Source organism: Vombatus ursinus, unplaced genomic scaffold, assembly GCF_900497805.2.
Source record: "Vombatus ursinus unplaced genomic scaffold, bare-nosed wombat genome assembly UNPS02014818.1, whole genome shotgun sequence".
NCBI classification, from domain to species: domain Eukaryota; kingdom Metazoa; phylum Chordata; class Mammalia; order Diprotodontia; family Vombatidae; genus Vombatus; species Vombatus ursinus.
The window spans coordinates 22,497,370-22,517,766 of NW_020954596.1; the positions used below are offsets into that span (position 1 = coordinate 22,497,370).

At 39.1% G+C, this 20,397-nt stretch overlaps 2 long non-coding RNA genes across 3 annotated transcripts in view; both read left to right on the forward strand.

Moving 5' to 3' along the window:
* LOC114023356 overlaps positions 1 to 16,880 on the forward strand; it is a 43,761-nt gene extending 26,881 nt beyond the window's left edge. Inside the window, exons 2-4 of one of the 2 annotated variants that reach the window (XR_003566776.1) lie at positions 3,479 to 3,566; positions 6,648 to 6,858; positions 16,845 to 16,880. This is a non-coding gene — a long non-coding RNA (uncharacterized LOC114023356). Of the gene's footprint in view, positions 1 to 3,478; positions 3,567 to 6,647; positions 6,859 to 7,519; positions 7,632 to 16,844 lie in introns of those variants that run through there. The other variant, XR_003566775.1, reaches the window with a different exon arrangement.
* LOC114023357 lies at positions 16,879 to 18,556 on the forward strand. Its single transcript, XR_003566777.1, has 2 exons — positions 16,879 to 17,031; positions 18,306 to 18,556. It is a non-coding gene; the product is annotated as an uncharacterized LOC114023357 (long non-coding RNA).
* The last annotated feature ends 1,841 nt before the right edge of the window (positions 18,557 to 20,397 follow it).

Here is a 20,397-nt window from a genome sequence, read left to right on the forward strand (position 1 = left end):
TCCAAAGTCATCTTATTAATTAGTAAGCTCTGCTGGAATTTGAACCGGCAGATGACTCATTATATCCAGTGTTCTTTCTTTTATATTTATGAAAAATAATAGTAATTTTGGGAAAATGCCTTGACCAGAATATTTTCTCCTCTCCTTTTAAAAAATTTTTAAATCTGAAATTAAATACCACAAAATAGCACTTATGTACAGCTATCTGAACACAAAGACTATGAATCTATGAATACCGTGGATCTCCATTTCATACCGCTTGTTTTTTGAAAATAATTTTTGTCTTTTTTTATATCACCAATATTTTCCCCAATATCCCTCCCATACTCCCTCCTAAAGAGCTATCTCATGTAAGAAATAATACTTGTTAAAGATAAAAAGGAAAACAGAGGAAGATTCAGCAAAATTAATACAACAAAAATGTCTAAAAATGTGCTTAACATATCACACTTGTGGGCTGTGTGGGATAGGTTATCTTTTTAAATCTCTTCTTTGGAGCCATGCTTGTTCATTGGAAATTTGAAACAATCGCTTTTTGTTTTGTTTTTTTTTGCTAGGCAATAGGGTTAAGTGATTTGCCCAGAGTCACATAGCTAGTGAGTGTTGTGTCTGAGGCAGGATTTGAACTTAGGTCCTCCTGACTCCAGGGCAGGTGCTCTATCCACTACGCCACCTAGCTGCCTCAACAATCACTTTTGAGCGTGTGTGTGTGTGTGTGTGTGTGTGATGGTTCTTTCCATTAACCTTATTGTACTCATTGTGTATATTGTTTTCTTGGCTGTCCTTACTTTACTCTGCAACAGTTTATACAAATCTTCTCATGTTTCTCTGTAGTATTCATCATATTAGTCCTTTCTTAAGTCTGCTAATATTCCATTATGTTCATGTACCACAATTTATTTAGCCATTCTCCAGTCAATGAACAATGCCTTTGTTTCCGATTCTTTTCTGTCACAAAAGTGCTGCTGTAAATATTTTGGTGTATATGGACATTTTCTTCTGCGATATAACTCTAGTATGGAATCTCTGAGTCAAAGGGTATGGACATTTTAGTCACTTTATTTGTATAATTCTAAATTGCTTTTAAAAACAATTGAACTGATTCACAGTGAGTGAGATTGGTGAAGACCTCTCATAAAATCTAAACTTAAATGAGTAAAATAAGGTAAAGACCCCTAATAATAATATATGTGTATCCAGGTCAGTAAACTTGTAAATAGCCCGGATAAATATGTTCAAATTGTTACAAAGACAAGTATAACTGCAAATTGTTCCAGGAACTGAAATGAACAAACAGGATGTACCAAGAGGATACTTGAAGGAGGGGAATGCAGGTGCAAACAATGTAACGATTCTGTAATTTCCACTGCTGTTGCTGGAGTAGTTTTGCCGCGTTTAGATTGTGCCCTCTGAAGCCCAGCCAATGGGATAAGAGGTAGGCGCTAAGGAGGAGTTGCGGTTAGAACCTATAAAAATGCTTGCTTGGCCGACACCACCCAAAGTCTTGCAGCAAACTACCTTTCTCGCAAGATCAGAATAAAATCTTTTCTACTTTCTACCTGGAGAAGCCTCTGAATGGATTTGGGTAAGGGTCCTCACTGTCCCACACAACAGCTTTACCAATAATGCACTTATGTTCTTGTCTTCCCACAACCCCTCCAACACTCCTTTCGACTGCTCTACCATGCCCTGAGGAACCTCATTATCCTGGAAGTCACAACCACCTTGGTACTCACACCTCATCCGTGCCTTCTGCCCCTGATAGCCCTCTGAAAGGAAGGTAGAGAGGAGAGCTCCTCCCAGAACTTCCCTTTAAGGAGGGTGTCCAGACCAACCGTCTCTTTGTTCCCCACCTGGTTGTACTTCTCCGTCATGCTCCTATGCTGGGTCCCTCTCCCCTTTCCCCCCTCATCCTCCCTCCTTTTCAGCTTTCTTCTGTGTGTTGTCTTTCCCTATTAGATTGTAAGCTTTGAGGACAGGGAATGTATTTATATTGCTTAGCACTGTGCCTGGAACGTAGTGTAGTAGGTACTTTAATATGAATGGCTCACACTATTGCCTTGACTCACTGTCACTCATAGCTCCGAAGAGCAATTAAAGTAACATGGGAGAATCTTAGAGCCTGAGGGCATCTCGGTGGGGGTCAAGTCCCGCTCATCCTTCAGCAGGGTTATAGAAGCGCATGTAAGAGTGTGATGCAAGAAAGTCTGTATCTGTTAGAGGCTGTTGATCATGTTTATAGTCGTGTTATCTTGAATATTAATGATATCTGAAAGTTAAAAATACAAGAAAGGTTGAAAGAGATGACTCACCTAATCCTTGGACAACTTAAAAAAAGACCTACCATCTATGATCAATGGGGTTAGGCACTAGTGTATAGTGAGAACCCAGCAGCTGAGCAAAACTTTCCTGAGAGATGAAGATAAATTATATTTGCTTGGGAGTATGGAATCATGTGAAGCTCCCCTCAGTTTGGCTCCAACCTACTGTTTAGTCTTATTTCATATTATTCTAAGCTCCTTCCTGCATTTTCTATTCCATTCAAACTTGCCCATTAGCTGTTACCCATACACCCATCCCATCATCTGCCTCTGTGCTGTGACCTATGTCTGAAATATACTCCTTATCTCTGCCTCTTAAAAAGCAGTTTGGGTGCTACCTGTACTCAAGGCCCTTCCTGGTCTCCCCCAGTTAGTAATGATGTCTAGCTCTTGAGATGGTTTTGTATTACTTATCTGTGTATGTGTTACATCCCCAGGAAAATGTGTCTTGAGGGAAGGGCCTATTTAATTTTTATTTTTGCATATCCATAGTGCCCTACACATAATAGGTGCTTAATAAAGGTTTGTTCAATTTAATTGAATTCTTTCCCCAGCAAGATTGTAATTTATCAAGGAACAAGGGCTCCCCTGCTTTTCTATCTCTCACAGAGCCTAGCCTCACAGTGGCTTTCAAGTAGAATAGGCTAGCATTCAACATCTTCTATAGCTTTGTTAAGTCAAAGCATCCTTCGGGTCTGCAAGTTCATTCATCTATCTGCCAGGTCACCAATGTGTCCTGTTTTGCTTAGACATCGCTGTTTCCCTTCAGCATAAGGTTGTCTTCATGCTAGTTTGCAGCACAATTGAAACTCCTTCAGGAGAAGTGGAGGAGGGCGTGATGGAGGCATGGCATAAAAACAGGGACACTGCAGCAGGACCTGAAGTTGCTCATATTACTTTGAACAATATTATAAGCTCCACATTAGACCCCTTTTCTTGGTACCAGACCTTCTGCTTTAATTGATTTGGACTATTTCTTTATGCCTGTTCTCTGCACTGATTATGACACATACTTCTAATCTGGACTCTTCTTTCCCTCCTCTAGCCCTTTAGCTTATGACTCAGGTAAACAACACTTGTTTCTGTATCACCCAAGCTCCCAGCCTCTTCCTTAGTTGGAACTTCTGGCCTTAGCCTTTCCTTTCTTCTCATTTCAGGAGGTGTCAGTGTCTGCCATGAAAGACCCTTGGCTTTAGGTCCACCCCTCTGGAAGGTTAAGGAGGAACAACAATACCCAGCCCTTTGGTAAGTATAGCAGTCTGAAATAGCAGATAACCTGTAGACCAGGGGTACAGTCAGAGAGGGTGAAGAGACTGTGAAAATGGGATATTCTGATGGTGAGGTAATGATAGAGTAGTGGGAGCTAGGGGCCTGTAAGAAAGGAATTCAATTCATTATTTTTTTAAACCAGCCTTATAATGTTTAAGGAAGTATACAGATAGGAATTATTGTTGTTGCTATTATTACATGCAAGGTATTTAGGTAGGAATCTTGGGACATATGAAGTTGAAGTAAGGCACTCTCTAGGAGTCTGTGTGTATAGTGCCATAGGGGAGCTAAAATTTTTGTACACAGGCACACAGATGTTTGTATTACGAGGCATTATAGAACAGTTTATTACCAGTTCAAATGAGACATTGAAATAACTTCTATAAGAAGATGAGGGAGGAGAGATCATTTCAATGTGGAGGGAACAAGACAGGCTTCATGGAGAAGGTGGTGCCTGATTGGGATTTCAAAGAAGGAATTTCAGTGAGAGGAGGGCAAGGGAGAAATCCATTCCAGATATGGAGGACAATGGGAGAAAATACTAAAAGAGGGGAGAAGGCAGGACAAAAACTGAGGGATGGTGAGTAGTCCAGTTTGGCTGGAATGCAGGATTAGGTAAAGGGTAGAAAAGTGAGATAAAACTAGAAAGGTAAGTTGGAGTTATTTTATGGAGGGACTTAAATAACAAGATAAGTTGTTTGTACTTTATTTGGCAGGCAATTGGGAGCCAATGAGGGTTTTTCAGCAGAGGAGTACACATCGACATGGTGGTGCAATGATTAAGGAATGATTAATTAATTAACTTAATTAATTAATAATTAACGATTAATGCAAAGATTAAGGAAGCACTCACATGAATAATGACTTGGAGAGGGCTTGTTACTGGAGATAGATGAATTAGTATGCTACTATAATAGTCCAAGTAAGTGGCAATAAGACCCTGAACTAGAGTTTTTGCAGAGGGAATGCAAAGGAAAGAAGAGATATGAGAGATATTTTCTGGATAGAATTGAAGGTACTTTGGAACAGGTTGGATATATATGTGGGAGAGGGTGCAAGGCTTAATGTGAAGGAAAAGAGTCAAATGTGCTATCCTTAATTGTTTCTCTTAAAGGAATGCATGTATTAAATTTTGTATCCTTTAAATTATTATGTCCTGGGCCAAAGCCTGACCTGCCCTGCCTTAGATAGCATTCTACTTTAGTTGTCTACTGCTTGATTTATGGATCTCTGGTGTTCATAATACACAATTCTCTTTTCACAGGGTTTAGAGATAGCACTTTCTTGTGTTAGAGATAATTTCTCCTCTTTATATTGATGAAATGGGAGATTCAATGACAAACTTCTGAAAATGTTATTCAATTTCCATAGTGATGCTCTGATTTGACAGCAAGTGAAAGGGGTTATTTTTGGTGAACCCCTTTGCTGCAAAGCGCACTAATCAATTCTACTTAGAAATGTTTCCTAATATGTAATTATGTAATCAAGTCCTCCCATAAACAAGCTCAGCCTTGACTTTGAGTGATAGGGCACAGAAATATTTTAAATAAGAGATGAACCAGAAGCCACTTATTTTGCAACCCAATTTTCAGGGCTGGAAACTATAGGTTAATAATGGTTTAGAAACTAATGGCAAGTTTAAATATGCAGCAGCATGAACCAATGCCTCTAACTTAAATGAGCAAAAAAATAGCATTCTTGTAGCCATTTAAAAAAAAAAGTAGGTAGAACTAAGGGAAACTCTGTAAAGCTAACAGCAGAGCAAACCAGATATTTATCTCCTTTTGAGAATACCTGCTCAGAAATAACAGTTTTGTCTGCAGATGAAACCTAGCAGCTTTCCTGTTCCACCCTAAACTGCTTCCCATCTGCTCGGTTTTCCCAATCATGTAAGCTGCTAGAAAATTACAATACAGGCCATATTCTCCTGAAGGCCTGTTGTCATGCAGTGAGTCCCAACAGCTGAAGGTCTCCCTGCAGAAGCAGTACACTTCCTGCATCCCAACGACCAGCAGAAGTGCCGCAAAATCACTGCAGGATGAGCAGAGAGATGAATTCTATCATCCAATTTAAAAAGCTCTCACGTCCGCTCCGCTGCAGTTTACCAGTTGCTGCGCTTTGAATCAAGTGAGCCCTTGTGATGAAATGACCCTCTACTTGCCATTGATGGTGAACGTGTGTGTGTGTGTGTGTGTGTATTACTATTGCCAATGGGTCATAGACTTAGAGCTGGAAGGGTCTTCAGACACCATGTAATGCAACCCTCTCATTTGTAAAGAAGGAAACACTGAGGCCCAGAGAGGGGCAGTGATTTGTCCGAGGTCACACAGGTTGGTCTATGTCCCTCATTTCCTTTGACTCCTAAGTCCAGTGAAAGATGCGGGGTAAGAGGCATTAGTCTATTATAGCATTTTACTAATCATGGCTGGCATTCAAGAAATAACATAAGCAGCATCACACTGGAAAAAGGAAATAGGTTGGTCACAGAAGGAGGGATAATGGATTGTATTGCCTGAGTGCTACTTCTGAATAACATTGAAAGAACCACAGAAAGGTCTCTCTATTGATAGCTATAGAAGGACACAGACAAGAATCACAAAGAAGGGGAAAACATGGAGGAGTGTGTGTGTGTGTGTGTGTGTGTGTGTGTGTGTGTATGCATGTATGAGAGACAAGGAAAGTCTTTTGCACAGGGTCACACAGCTAGTTAGGTATCTTAGGTGAGATTTGAACTCAGCTGCTCCTGATTCCTGGCCTAGCACTGTCTGCACTGTACCACTTGAGTAAAGTAAGGCAGATTGTTAGTGGCCTATCTGGAAACAGAATCCAATTTCCTTGTCTCTTTTTCCTCTGCTATGCCAACCACTTCCTATAAAAGTGAATATTTAGTGTCAACTTTTGGAAATGTCCAGGTCTCACTTTGGGATTTAACAAAAGAGGACATTAAGACAAGTGTTACTTTCCCTACCCCTGCCTCCTAACTCTCTGATCTTTATCTGAGCTATGGGGCATTAAGACAAGAGCATTGTTAGCACTTTTTTTTGTTTGTTTTTGCAGACCAAAACGAAGTAGCGATACTGTATACTTTTGAAAGCTTTCATATACGTCATCTCATTTGACTCTTACAATTCAATTAAATTTAGCAAACATTTAAGCCCCTACTATGTGCCAGGCACTGTGTTAAGCACTGGAGACATAAGGACCAAAACAAGCCAATCCCTGCCTTCAAGAAATGTACATTTTTCCTGCTTCGAGTCAAACAAATGAGGTAGGTACTGTATTTTTAGCCTTGTTTTAGAAATGATGAAATTGAGGCTCCGATGGGGAATTTGCCTGTATAGAAACCAGCTCTTCTGAATTGAAGTCTGGGGTTTTTTTCCATTACGTCATATTACAAGCTGTCTATCTTTAAGAAACAAAGCTGGAAAGGTGGGAAATAGCTCCAAACAATATTTTCAGTAAAGAAGAAATAGCTCAGCAGGAGGGAAAAAAAAAGAGTAATTTGAGGCAGAAACAATGCACTAGGCACATAAGATAAGAGAAGAGGTTGTGGGAATGTTATTAGAAAACCCCAGCTGACAGAAAATAGATACCTGTGAATTAGAGGGAAATAAGCACATCAAATTCCTTACCTTTGAGTGGGTTACTCTAAAATATTTCCTTTTCTTTAAAAATAAATGATGCTTTGGGGCAGGAATCTTTCATGAGTGCCTATCACACATGCCTATCACAAGAGGATTGAAACATTATTTTGTGCACTGTGCAAATAGGACTGTAAATTCTATTTGGCACCATCTTTATGAATTTACTACACTGCCAAATGTCTATTGTGAGAGCAACATCCAAAGTCTGTTTAAAGTGTAGGAAAATGAAGGGATTCAAGAAAGTATCTTTGGCTCTGATATCATCTCTACTTTTCCCTCCCTTAGACTCAGACTGCCAGCAGGACATCTCTACATGGCTGTCACAGTGACATCTGCAAAGCAACATTTCTTTAAAAAAAAAAAAAGAACTTTAGAATTGGAAGGAACTTTCAGATCACCTAATTCTCCATCCTTTTCCTTTTTATAGATGAGGAAGCAGAGTCCCAAAGAAGTAACATGACATTTCTTTCTTTTTATGTTTATTTATTTTATTAAGTTTTTATTTTTATTTATGTAATTTTATATAATATAATTTATATACTACTAATTTTATTTATTAATGTTTATTTATTTTTAAACTTTTTTTTGAGTTCCGAATTTTCTTTCTCCCCCACCTGTTGAGAAGGCAAGCAGTATGATATCTATTATACATATGAAGTCAAGTAACATGACTTTTCTACATACACAAACTAGTTTTTGGCAAAGCTGAGACAGGGACTCAAGTTTTCTGACAGCTAGTCCTTGGCTGTCATTGCCAACCTCTACCTGGTGCCTTAGGCCTCCAACGTTGTAGTTTTATTTGACTCTAGTTTCTCCTTCAACCTGTATGACCAAGTAGTTATTCGTTGAATCCTGTCACATCTTCCTCTAGAACATCTATCAGATTTAATCATTCCTCATTGCATGTGCTCCTCTAGCTATGCACCAATTTTAGAGAAAAAAAATGTCAGAGTGAAAGGGAAGAAAGAAGTGTAGTAATGGCACCAGTCTTGGATTTAGTGACCAAGTGTCCATAGTCAGGTGACAAAGGACAACTGAGACTTTCAGCTGATTGTACTTCAGGCTGGGATTAGAGTAGGAAACAGACACAATGATGAGAACAACAGTAGTAATACTCATGAGCACTAGCGTTTCAAGGGTTAGAGAAGTGTTTCATATATATTATCACATTTGACCCTCACAACAACTCTTTGAGGTAGGTACTTTTTTGAATAGATGTGCAGGGTGCCCCAACAAGGAAACTTTTATCAATACAGAGCAGATGGACAATTGGAGAATTGCTGGGGGGCACTGAGTGATTAAGTTACTTTACCAAGATGACCCACCTAATATGTGTTGGAGTAGGGATTTAAGGCCAGCACTTCTTGACTGAGGACAGATTCTGTGGGTCAACTATCTAGAAAATTTAGTAGAAAATATTCTCCTCCCACCCCCCAATTAGTCAGATGTTCATTTCAGGTCTTCAGTTTCTATCTCCTGTGCGCTGTACATAGTAGGCACTTAATACATTAAGAGACAATACATATTGACTAAATGAATGAAGAAGTGAATTGTGATCATATGTTCTCTTGCCCTTGGTCATTTTTGGTTGCTTTTGGTGTCATAAGACACAGGAAATAACTAAAAAATGAACAAACAAACAAAACAGGATCCTTGTTGGAGACAGCGTGGGATGAAACAGAGAGTATCTGAAGAATCTCAAAATGCAAAGTCTCCTATAAATAGGTTTTGTTGAAACCGCAAATATTTCTCCCATCACCTTAAGAGGAACTACTATTCTAAGTCCCTTGCTACTTTTATTTTAATTTTTCTTCTATTTTTTCCTCTCTGGTGGAGTACTGTGATGGATCACAGGTATCCCAATCAACTTTAAAATTATATATTCCTTCGTCTCAATGTGGAAGAAATACCTATGGTGTGCGATCCCATCATGTGACTACTCTGGAATAAATCAGATATAAAAATATCAGGAAACAAAAAGAAAATAAATAATAGGGGAAAACCAAGCAATAGAATATTTCTAACTTCTGCTCCCTAATGAATATAATCTTCCTGAGGCTCATATGGTAGTGGGAAAGAACAAACAGGCTGCAGTGTTCTTCCTCACATAGTGAGCAGAGGCCTTCCCCTGCCTGAGTCTTCATGGTTCTCTCTCTCAGCAGTTGACTGAGCTTTTTTGCTGCTTTTCTGAAGCGTCTTGCTGTGGTCCAGGTATTACTTTGCTGTTACTTCTTGGTCTGGCATTAGGCTTGGAAGCTTACCCCTCTCAGTCCAGCTAGTATGTACACAAAAGGGCATCCAGGCAGCTGTAAGACTTGTAGACATATCTTTCTTAATGGAATTTCTCCAGCCCTTACTCCTAGCTGATTTAGGGTGACTGATTTCTATTCACCTTTTCCCTGCCTCAGGGGGTAGGTAGTGTGTCTCACAAATGTTCAGTACCAACTCTTGTCTTTTTTTTTTTTTTTTTTGAGGAATAAACATTTGCACCTGTTTTCATCTCCCTGTCTTCTTGTAATTAGTTTCACAGATTGCCTTTGAGTTCAAATAAACCTCAAAAAGGTACTGGACAGACAAAAAAAGGGAGGGACAAAAACTGGAGCTCTTGGTTTGCATCCTGTTTTTTCCCCCCAGCATATTCCTTGTCCCATTTACAGTGATATTTGGAGGAATTCCATATTCTTCAGTTTCCTCAGCTATAAAATGAGACCAGATGATCTTAGGGTTACTTTAAAATCCTATTTTATCTTCAATAGTCAGAGCATTATGGTGTTATCTGAAGGACAGATTATTCCAGAGTAAATAGCTGAAACTTCATTTATTTCTTAAATGCCAATTTCTTTTGGAGGATGGTAAAGTTTGAAAGCACTCTATCAGTCAAATTTAAGTGGTTTGAATATCAAATACAAAGAATGATTAGCTGGGAGACCTCTGAAACTTACAGGAAGACAGCAGCAGAAATGATGGATGAAGTGGGTGATTGCTTGCTCAACCAGGATGGAAGATATCCCATTAGAAATAATTCATGGCTTGTTCTGATCTCAACGAAATTAGGGAACATGCTAAAAATATTTCTTGATCAGTTTAATCTCTTTCTAACTAGAACAAAGTCACTGCCTGACTTTATTGAGGGTGGAGGACTCAGCTCACAGTGGGTATCTGTTTATTTGATTTGGTTTTAAGAACTTTATGATATGCCTCAGGCCCCAACGAACGCTACTGGACAGTTTCTGTTAAATTATTTTGTTCAGAGTACATGGAGAAATCTCTCTAGATTTGCAATATGTCCTCATTTTTTATTTTCATTACTGACTTTGTTCTGTAGATTAGTTGGAAGTTGAGATAGATGATGCCTTTCTAACTCTGAGGTTCTAAGTTCCAAATTTCCTTCCAGCTCAAGTATTCCATGCCTTATATTCAAAGCTCTCGTTAGAGGCCAGCTCCTGTAAGCTGATGCCTTCCAGATCCAGCTTTTTGTTTTAAGGTGCTTTCTGCTCTGATGTGTTTCATGTTCATGGTATCTTAGACTTAGAGCTCGAGGGGATATTACAGGCTACATAGTTTAACTCCATTTTACTGGCAAGCACACTGAAGTCTAGATGGTGACTTGACTTCGCCGAGATCATGTAGGTCATAACTGATAGATGTGGGGTTTGAACCTCTGACTCTAAATTTAGTATTCTTTCTATGCTGCCAATCTTCCAGCACTAATATTCCATTTTATAAGATCCCTTACAACTCTAATATTCTATGTTCTAAGGTCCTTTCCAGTTCTAACATTCTGTGGTCAACTTAGCGTTCCCATAGGATATTCCATCTCCTACTTTTGTAACTTTAATATTTCCCCTCCTCCCCACCTAGCACACTGTCTGGCATTTAATAAATGCTTTGAATTGAATTGAATTTTCTAAGAGCATTCCTTCCTTCCAGCTCTAACATTCTATGAGTCTACACTGGGTATTCAGTATGTATGTAGGAAAAAGAGTTGTCTCATAGCAGATAAAGGCATTTGAGAATAGATCAGGAAGAGCTAGCCTGTTCTGAAGGGAAGAAGAACAATCCTAACTGGGAGGAGATACTTCAGATACTCCAGAAATTAGGCATTTGGGTGGAAAACTGAGCATGTTCAAGCCATGGTTATTCTGCAATAACAATAGCATCACAATTTTCCTAATTGAGAATTGTTTCTGATGTGGGCTAATGAAGGAGAAATAAATCAAACCTGTTCTTTAGTGACTCAGAGTGAGAATTATATTCTCTGAAAGCAGAGTGTGGCAAATTAGCTCTTTGGGAGCACCATTTGATGAATTCTTTCTTCCTGGGCCCTGAAAGAACTAAACCTGGCCCCCTAAAAGAATGCATTCACCTTACTCCTACAAGCCTTTCTCTCCAGAGAAAGATTTTTGTTCTCTACATAATTGGGCCTTTGGAAAGAAGACAAGCACAGGGAAAGGGAATTATGTACATAGAAAATGAGAGAAGGGAAAAGGAGTAAAAGGTGTTTGGATTTTTTTCAGTGAGGAGTATGCTGCCAGGAGCTTAGCATCGGGTATGTTTTTTTTCAATTAAGATCAAGAAATTCAGAGTTGACATTCTGTTATGTAATGATGAGCATCGTGAGTCTCTCTACCAGGGTTCAGCAGCATCAAATGCATTTGTCAGAGATGGGTGGTTTTAATGTCCCTGGGATGAGTCACTGCTGTCCTGATCCTTCACTCCTGAGGTTTGTAAGTCACCCTTACTGCATCTCCATTGCCCGAATGAGAGTCAAAGGGGTGACCTCTATTCCCTTTTAGAACTGAAGAAGTTCCTCCTGCCCTACACATCAGACAAATTATAGCACCAGTGAGGTGTCTTAGAGGGGTCTTGGAGATCTTCTGGTCTAGTGGTCTCACACTCAAGTTGTGCCTTTATTTAAAGCAAACACATATTTGTATTATACCATCTAAATCTTTCTTTCTCTTCACAAAGGCTTGTTAATCTCATTCCATAGTCAATCTGCACAAAGGCACATGTACTTTGACGTGATGGGCAAGCAGTCTGATGTAGCCCTCAGGAGGCCAATTTTTAACATGCTTAGAAAAACATGTTTAGGAAAACTAGTAAGAAAGAAAACAAAACAACTGTTCCCTGTGTCATCTTTATTTAAGATAATTCAATCCATTGTTTCTTGATTTTTTTATTTTGAGCAGAGGTTGGACCATTGGCAGCTCATTTCTGAAAGGTTGCCAACCCCTATTCCCTACTTATATTATTACAGTTACTACTGGGACATAGGTAGACCTAAAGAAGAGAAAAGAGTTTTGAATGACAGGCAGAATAATTAACCATGGGGCAGCTAGGTGGCACAGTGGATAGAGCACTGGCCCTGGAGTCAGGAGGACCTGAGTTCAAATGTGACCTCAGACCAAACACTTGACACTTACTAGCTATGTGACCCTGGGCAAGTCACTTAACCCCCAACTGCCTAAAAAAAAAAGAATAACTAGCCACCTATGCAGTTTAATTTGAGTAACACTGCCCTCTTAAATATCTTCCTGGACTGTCTTTCAAGGTTGAAAGTGGCACCACTGGATATTCATTCCCATATTATGTTTCTGAAGAATCCTCTGTTAAAATGAAAATCATTCATTAACACCTGTGCAGGAATTAGTGTGTCAGATAACAGCTGCTAACTTAGAAAATAGAAGGCGGTCTCCTAAACTTTGACAGGAGGGAGAAGGGAGATGAGAGTCTCCAGGCCACATACCAGAAGAGAACAGACTTAGGTGGAACATTATATTGTTGATCTTTGAGAGCGCTGAAATGGTGTGAATACACCAGGAATTTTGGAGTTTGGTTAAGAGAGAGCAAAAGGGACATTAAATAGGGAAGGTGAGAATGAATTAGAAAAAGGTCACTTTGAAAGGCGATTTTGTCTAGGGTCAGTCCTCTCATCAGGCAACTTGAAGGTTTGCTCTAGCATTGACTTCTCTAACTTTTGAAACGATCAAACATTTAGGTTTATGTAAAGAGACAAAATTTGGCCTCCACGGAAGTAGGAGGAAATATCTAGAGATCAGCATGGGGTAATAATGAAGTGGAGAGATCTCATGAAATTCCATTTCATGTTTCAAAAATGGGCAAATTGTTGTAGCAAATGGCCACAAAGATTAGGTAAGGGAACTAGTACAAAGAAGAAAACGGATTGTGAATCTTTCTTCAAGCAAATATGGGGGCAAAGATAATTTTTCAAGGATCGTTTTTCACTTTCTGTCAGTACTAAGTAACACCAATATATACACAAAGTGCAAGTTGGTGTCTGAGAGAAGGAAGTAAAAGAATAGATTTCTACTCTTCAGGTTATTAAGGAGAATGAAATGTTCTTTTTAAAAAAAAAAGAAGTGCAGGGCATCTTCCTATTGGGGAATGGCTAAACAAATCATGGTATAAATGTAATGGAATATTATTGTGCTATAAGAAATGATGAAATGAATAGTTTCAGAGGAAATTGGGAAGATCTTTATGAGCTGAGGTTTAGGGTCATTGCTTTGACACCAGAGACAGTGTTATTTCCATTTAATCCTACCAGCACCCTCCTGCAATCATAATGGATTAATTTTTAGTCTCATTCTACTACCCACCCCAATTGAGAGAAAAAATGGGGCACTTGGGGGCCTGAAGGTCAGGAAGTGGGATGAATCAATTGAGAGATTGTGTCGTGTGTATGTGTGGGTGCACACATGTGTGCACGTGCTGCACAGTGATGCCTGCATGGGGGACCCATCAACTGGGTTTGATCCTACAACCTCAGCTTTTCCTCTCCATCCCCTCAACCTAATCTGGTGACCCAATCCTGGAACAAAAAGGGTTAGCAAAGAAAGAAACCCCAAGGTAAAATTCCTTAACGGATTATGAAAGGGCTAGTATATAGGCCCTTAGAAAGGCAGGAGAGGCCGCATAGTGTATTTATTACAGTGACAGCCTCACAACCAGGAAGATCTGGGTTCAAACTCTACCTCTTGGACTTGAAAAATATGGGCTGTGTGACCCTAGGTAAGTCACTAAATCTTGAAGTGGTCTAGATAGCTCTTTAAGACTATAAAATAGAAATAATGAGTTGGCCTGCATAGATAGAGTGAGTTTGCTCATTTGGGAACTCCCTACACCAGTGAAATAACAAGTCCAATCTTTATTCCTAGAAAGGAATCCTTCATGATGCCTCATCTACTCATGCCTTTGTACTGGCTGTCCCTGGCCTAGAATGCTCTAGAGGCAGCCACGTGGTGAAGTGGATAGAGTGCTGGGTCTGGGGTCAGGAAGACCTGAGCTCAAATCCTACCTCAATCACTTTACTAGCTGTGTGATCTTGGGCAAATCATGTCACCTATCTGCCTCAGTTTCCTCAACTGCAAAATGTGGGATAATAACAGCACTCTACCTCACAGAGTTGTTGTGAGGATCAAATGAGAAGATCAAATTTGTGAAGAGCTTGGCACTGTGCTTGGCACATAGTAGGACCTATATAAATGCTTATTTCTCTTTCCTTCTCACCACCATTTCTTAGAATAATGACGTCTTTTAAGACTCAGCTCAAACAAAACATGCTATAGGAGATTTTTTTCCTGTCTTCTCAGCTATTGGAATCCTCCCCTCTAAAGTCAGTACAGTATATAGTCAATGTGTGTCCTGTCCTTAGGATGTTAAATTCTTTAAAGATGGGGACAGTTTCCCTTTTTCCTTTGTATTCCCAGTGCTTAACCTAGTGCTTGGTACATAGTAAGTACTTATTATATGCTTGTTGACTAATTTATTCATCAGGAAGCAATACTCAAACTCATTTCCTTTTTGGATAGGGCTTTCCTAGATGGGTAGAGTAGAGAAATCCTGTAGATGTAGCTTACCGAAATTATAGCACAGCATTTGACAGATTCTCTCATGCTATCATTGTAGATAAAAATAAAATAAAATCATTGTAGAGATACAAGTTAGATAGTTATGCACTTAGAACTGGTTGAATGACCTGACACAAAGAATAATTATTGAATTGTTCAGTAAACACTGGAAGAAATTCTTCTGTGGGGTACTCCAGGGATTTATGCCTAGCCTTTTGCTGTTTAACACTTTTATCAATGAAGTGGACAGAGACAGTTATCAATGATATGGAGTTAAGAGTGATGGCAAGCATGTTGAATGTTGTAAATTAGAAAAAAATCTTGATAGGCTAAAACACTGGGCTGAATCTAATAAAATGAAATGTAATAGGGATAAGTGTAAAATCTCACAAATACAAGATAGAGATGCTGTGACTAGATGGCAGGTTATCTGAAAAAGATCAGGGACTACAGCTCAATGTATGATATGGTGACCAAAAACCAAAACCAAACCCAAACAAATCCTAAAACCTAACACAAACTTTGGCTACTTTAAGAAAATCATATTGTCTAGAATAAGGGAAATGATAGTTCTCCTTTACTCTTAGGCCACATCTATTAAGTTCTGGGTGTCCCATTTTTAAGAAGAAAATTGATAAACAGAAGATCTTCCAGAAGAGGTGGTGAAGGGTTGAGTTCACGTCATATGAGTATCACTAGAAGGAAATAAGGAGGTTTAGAGGAGAGTAGATATAGAGAGGTCATCATATTTGTCTTTCAAGTATTGAAATAAAACTTAGATTTGTTCAGCTTGGTCCCAGAGAGGTGAAAATGAATTGAAATTGCAGGGAGGTAGATTTGGTTGTAAGGAAAAATGTCCTCATGGTGAGAGCTATCCAAAAACGAAATGTATGGTCTCAGGAGGTGACAGTTTCTCCCTTATCACGGGTCATCAAGCAAAACCTAAATGACCCTTTGTTGGGTATGTCATAGAAAGGATTCTCACGCAACCTGTGTAGGAGTTGCTAGCCTCTGATTTTCTTTCCAACTGAGAGATTTTAAGTGTCTGAAACTAGGACATGCTCATCTCTGAAAGACAAAAGGTTCATTCTGTAGTTTCTTTAAAAAATAATTGTTATAACAATCAACATACAATGATGCCTTAATGAACCCTCTAGGAATAAAATTCCTTTGAACAAAGTCAGCCTGTGTGTGTGTGTGTGTGTGTTTGTATACTCACTTTGGGTAGGAGAGGAAATTCCTCTGTCTTCCCTGTGATGGGTCTGGTTGTGGTTGATAACGAAAAGAAAAAATGTAATTCTCTCTCAGGTGCAGGCTCTTTGAGGGTTGACTAGCTTAAACTTACGGGACAGCTGAATGTTTGTGGCCCGGTCATCCAGGAGGCAAGCTGATGCCTTCCAAGCTTGCATTCAGACACCTACATAATATGCATACAATGCATGTACACATACATGAATAGATTCTATTGGCATAATATGTTCACATATATTTAAACATATGTATGTATATGTACATTTTGCTGTAACCAATGGTTTCACGTATGGATGGTGTGGTAGTGGCTGATGGAACATCTATGTTTTCTTGGTGTTAATTGTTAGGCCAAAATTAGCACAAGCAGCAGAGAATAGATCCATATTTTGTTGCATCTCAGCTTCAGGGGCTGTTTTGAGTGTACAATCATCTGCAAACAGAAAATCATGCACCCACACTCTCTCCACTTTGGTCTTGCCTTGTAGCCTTTTCAAGTTGAAGAATTTACCATCAGTGCGGTAGCTGACCTTGATGCTGTGTTTGTCATTGAAAGCATTTGACAACGTGGCTGAAAACATCATGCTAAAAAGCATGGCAACAAACACATAGCCTTGTTTAACTCCATTGGTGACTGGGAAAGCATAAGAGCATTGTCCATTATCCAGAACAAGGGTAAGCATGTTGTCATGAAACTAACGTACAATACCAATGAACTTTGGGTGGCCAAATTTTGACATAATTTTCCATAAGCCCTGTTGACTGACAGTATCAAAGGCGTTGGTCAGATTTAGAAATGTTGTGTACAGACCTTTGTTCTGCTCCTGGAATTTCATTCATATACATATATATATATATATATGCTATATATTCTGGAATTGGGAGCAGAATGATGCAATGTGAGTATGCAATTTGCATGGAGTCTCCGAAGACAGCATAGGTATTTAAGGAGATGCCTAGGCATGTGGCCAACTGGGCCTTTCTCTAGAATAGGAAAGTTTTTAAGGTAATGTCCTGTGTTTAAAGTAATTCTGCTTACTTCAGGGTTCTGAGATCTCTAGGGCATTATTTTGGGGGAAGATAAGGGAGATCCCCAGACTCATAAGACATAAGCCCTCCTATGTCTGACCAGTACTTCTAAGGTCATCATCTTAGCCTGGTGGAACTATTGGGATGTAGGGAAAGGAGACTGGGACCTGACAATCCATCGTTACCAGATAGAATGTTACATCAAAGACTCATTCCCAGCTGAAATGATGTCCCAAGCATAAAGCTATACAATTTGAGTCTGAGCCTAAGGCAGCATGTGGATGAGAGAAAAGCTAGAAATTTTTTTCTAATAAATTGTAATTAGAATGAACTTCGTTAAAGATAAGATAACTTATCATGCTGCCTTGTGTAAAGGAAAAATAAGAAACCAGAATCTCTCAAATTTAAGAACTCATTCTTCCAAGGTAGATAAGACCTGAGTCAACAGTAACTTGTTATAACACACTTTCCCTCACCCTTAAATCTACAAAGGAACAAATAGTCGGAATTACCAAGGTTTCTGAAGGCTCTGGGTTACTGATAACTTTTTGATGAGAAAGAGTCTGTATCAGATTTATTCTTTGGAAAATTCAGAAAGTTGACCAAGGTACTCCCTAAAGGCTTAACTTGTTTTCCAAGAATTGATTTTACTTATATGAGAAAGAAAAGGAAGAGGAGAAAAGAGAGAAAGGGAGTGAGGATAGAGATAGAGATAGAGAGATGATCAAAAAAGCAAAAAAGATTGATATTTTCTTCTTTAAAAAAAAAACTTTATTTTGCAGAGTGGACTTCAGCCAGTTTGATCTTTATTTCTGTTTGTTTTTGTTTTTGTTTTTGTTTTTTTTTTTACTGGAGAGATTGTTCTGAAAGATGCAATTCTGTCTCAATTAAAGTTTTATTCTTTTTTTTTTTCTGCATAGGTGTGAAGCCACCTTGGACTGACATATTGTTCTAAGACAGTGCAGGTAAACTTGTACCCCTGCTCTGTATGTGTACTGCAGCCATCTGTTGGGAACAAATCTCTGTGTGATTTGCTTGACTGTAGGTGGAGGTGGCAAAGAGCACCCCTAGTATGTAGGTGTATTGTCCATGTTTTTAATTTTGTGAAGTACTCAGACATGAAGGAAAAGAAGATGTGTCCCTTTGCAGGTAATTAAACCTCATTAAAACAGTGATGGCTTTTCTTTCCGTTGGAGTTGGCTTAGCTGGAGTGGACAGGTGTGTTTAAAAACAGAAATGGGGCAGAAAGACCTTGGGAAGGGACAAGAAAACTTTCTTTCAGAAAATTGTTAGTTTTGTTGGACCCTGCATTGGTTCTTATTAACTTTTCTCTTTGTTTCAGATCTGGTTTGTTTTGTGAACTAAAAACCTTTTGATTTTGGTTTGGATTTCAATTATTTGCTTATTATCTGAAGACCCCCTAGCTAAGCCCTATCCCCAAAATATAAGCCAACAGGAAATAAAACAATTATGCTGGCCACAGAAACTTATAAATTCATCTACTAAGGTGGAGAGAGGATGGTTCTGATGAGTGTCAACTCCAGTGAAATTCTGGATCTTTTAAATATGGAATTGAAAAATATGCATCACTATAAAGTGATGGCAAACATTACATTCTGTTTGCCCTAAATTCCCAGGGGACACAGTACAGAGGACACATTCTTTCTGGCCCACAATCTCCACACCTGTAATATGAAGGGGTTGGAATATTCCAGGGTGTTTACTAGCTCTAAATCCTATGGTCCTTATGATCCTAGAATCATCTCAAAGAGATCTGTCTCTAACCCTGTTCCTCCTGACTGACTGCCAACAATTTGTCCTGACCCATGCCCAGCCTGACTTTGACTGCTACCTTTTTCATGGCTGAGACATACCACCTATTTTTCTGACTAGATTCTTAACAAATTGCCAAGTCCATGGTAGAGGAACCACTACCATTGCCAAGATGTAAGTGACTTTGGCTTCAGTTGTTTCTGCTTTAATATGAGATATATAAGAAAATAAACAGAGTCAGTGTGGCATAATGATAAAGAGCTGGCCTCAGAGTCAAGATACCCTGAGTTCCAGTCCCACTTGTGATGCATGCTGTAGTGTGACATCAGTTAGTCACTCTATCCCTCAGTAGACCAGATAACTTTCTAAAATGACAAATTTCAGAGCAGTTGTTGACCTGCATTGATAGAAGGAGTTTTCTTAGTGGGAGCTCCCTGCACAGGTAATATTTGGTCAGGAACACTGCCCCCCCCAAAAAGATAATAAAACTAGCCATTTAAAAAAAATGGAGGGGCAGCTAGGTGGCGTAGTGAATAGAGTACCAGCCCTGGAGACAGGAGGACCTGAGTTCAAATCTGGCCTCAGACACATAATTCCTCCTGGTCGTGTGACTCTGGGCAAGTCACTTAACCCCAATTGCCTCACTAAAAAAAAAAAATGGAAGCAGCAAAGTCTAGTGGAAAGAAGAGTGGGCAGAGAGAAAGGAGACCTGGGGTCCTTATTCTGTCACTAACTGTGTGGTCCCCTCACCATCATTTCTTCATCTTGTGAAACAGATAATGGTTCCTGGCCTGCCCAGGTTGTTAATAAGGATAAAATGAGCTCCCAGATGTAAAAGTCATTTGAAAACCAAAGAACAGTACACATAAAAATATTATTATTCATGACATATTTTAGAATTTATTCAGTATGGAAAATGAATAAATCAATTTCTTTTCCTCTGTACTGAGTCCTTTTGGGATTTATGGCAAACAGAATGTAATGTTTGCTATCACTTTATAGGGATGCATATTTTTCAGTTTCATATTCAAAAGATCCATCATTGCAATGGGGTTGACTCACATCAGAACTTCCCTCCCTCTACCTCAGTAGATGGTTTCATGAGTTGCTGTGGCCAGCATTGTTAGTTCATCTCTTGGTGGTAAATGTTTTGAGGATGGAGATTTCTAAGCTTAGCTAGGGGGTTCTCAGATAATAAATAAGCAAATAGTTGAAATCCAAGCCTATACTCAAAACCTG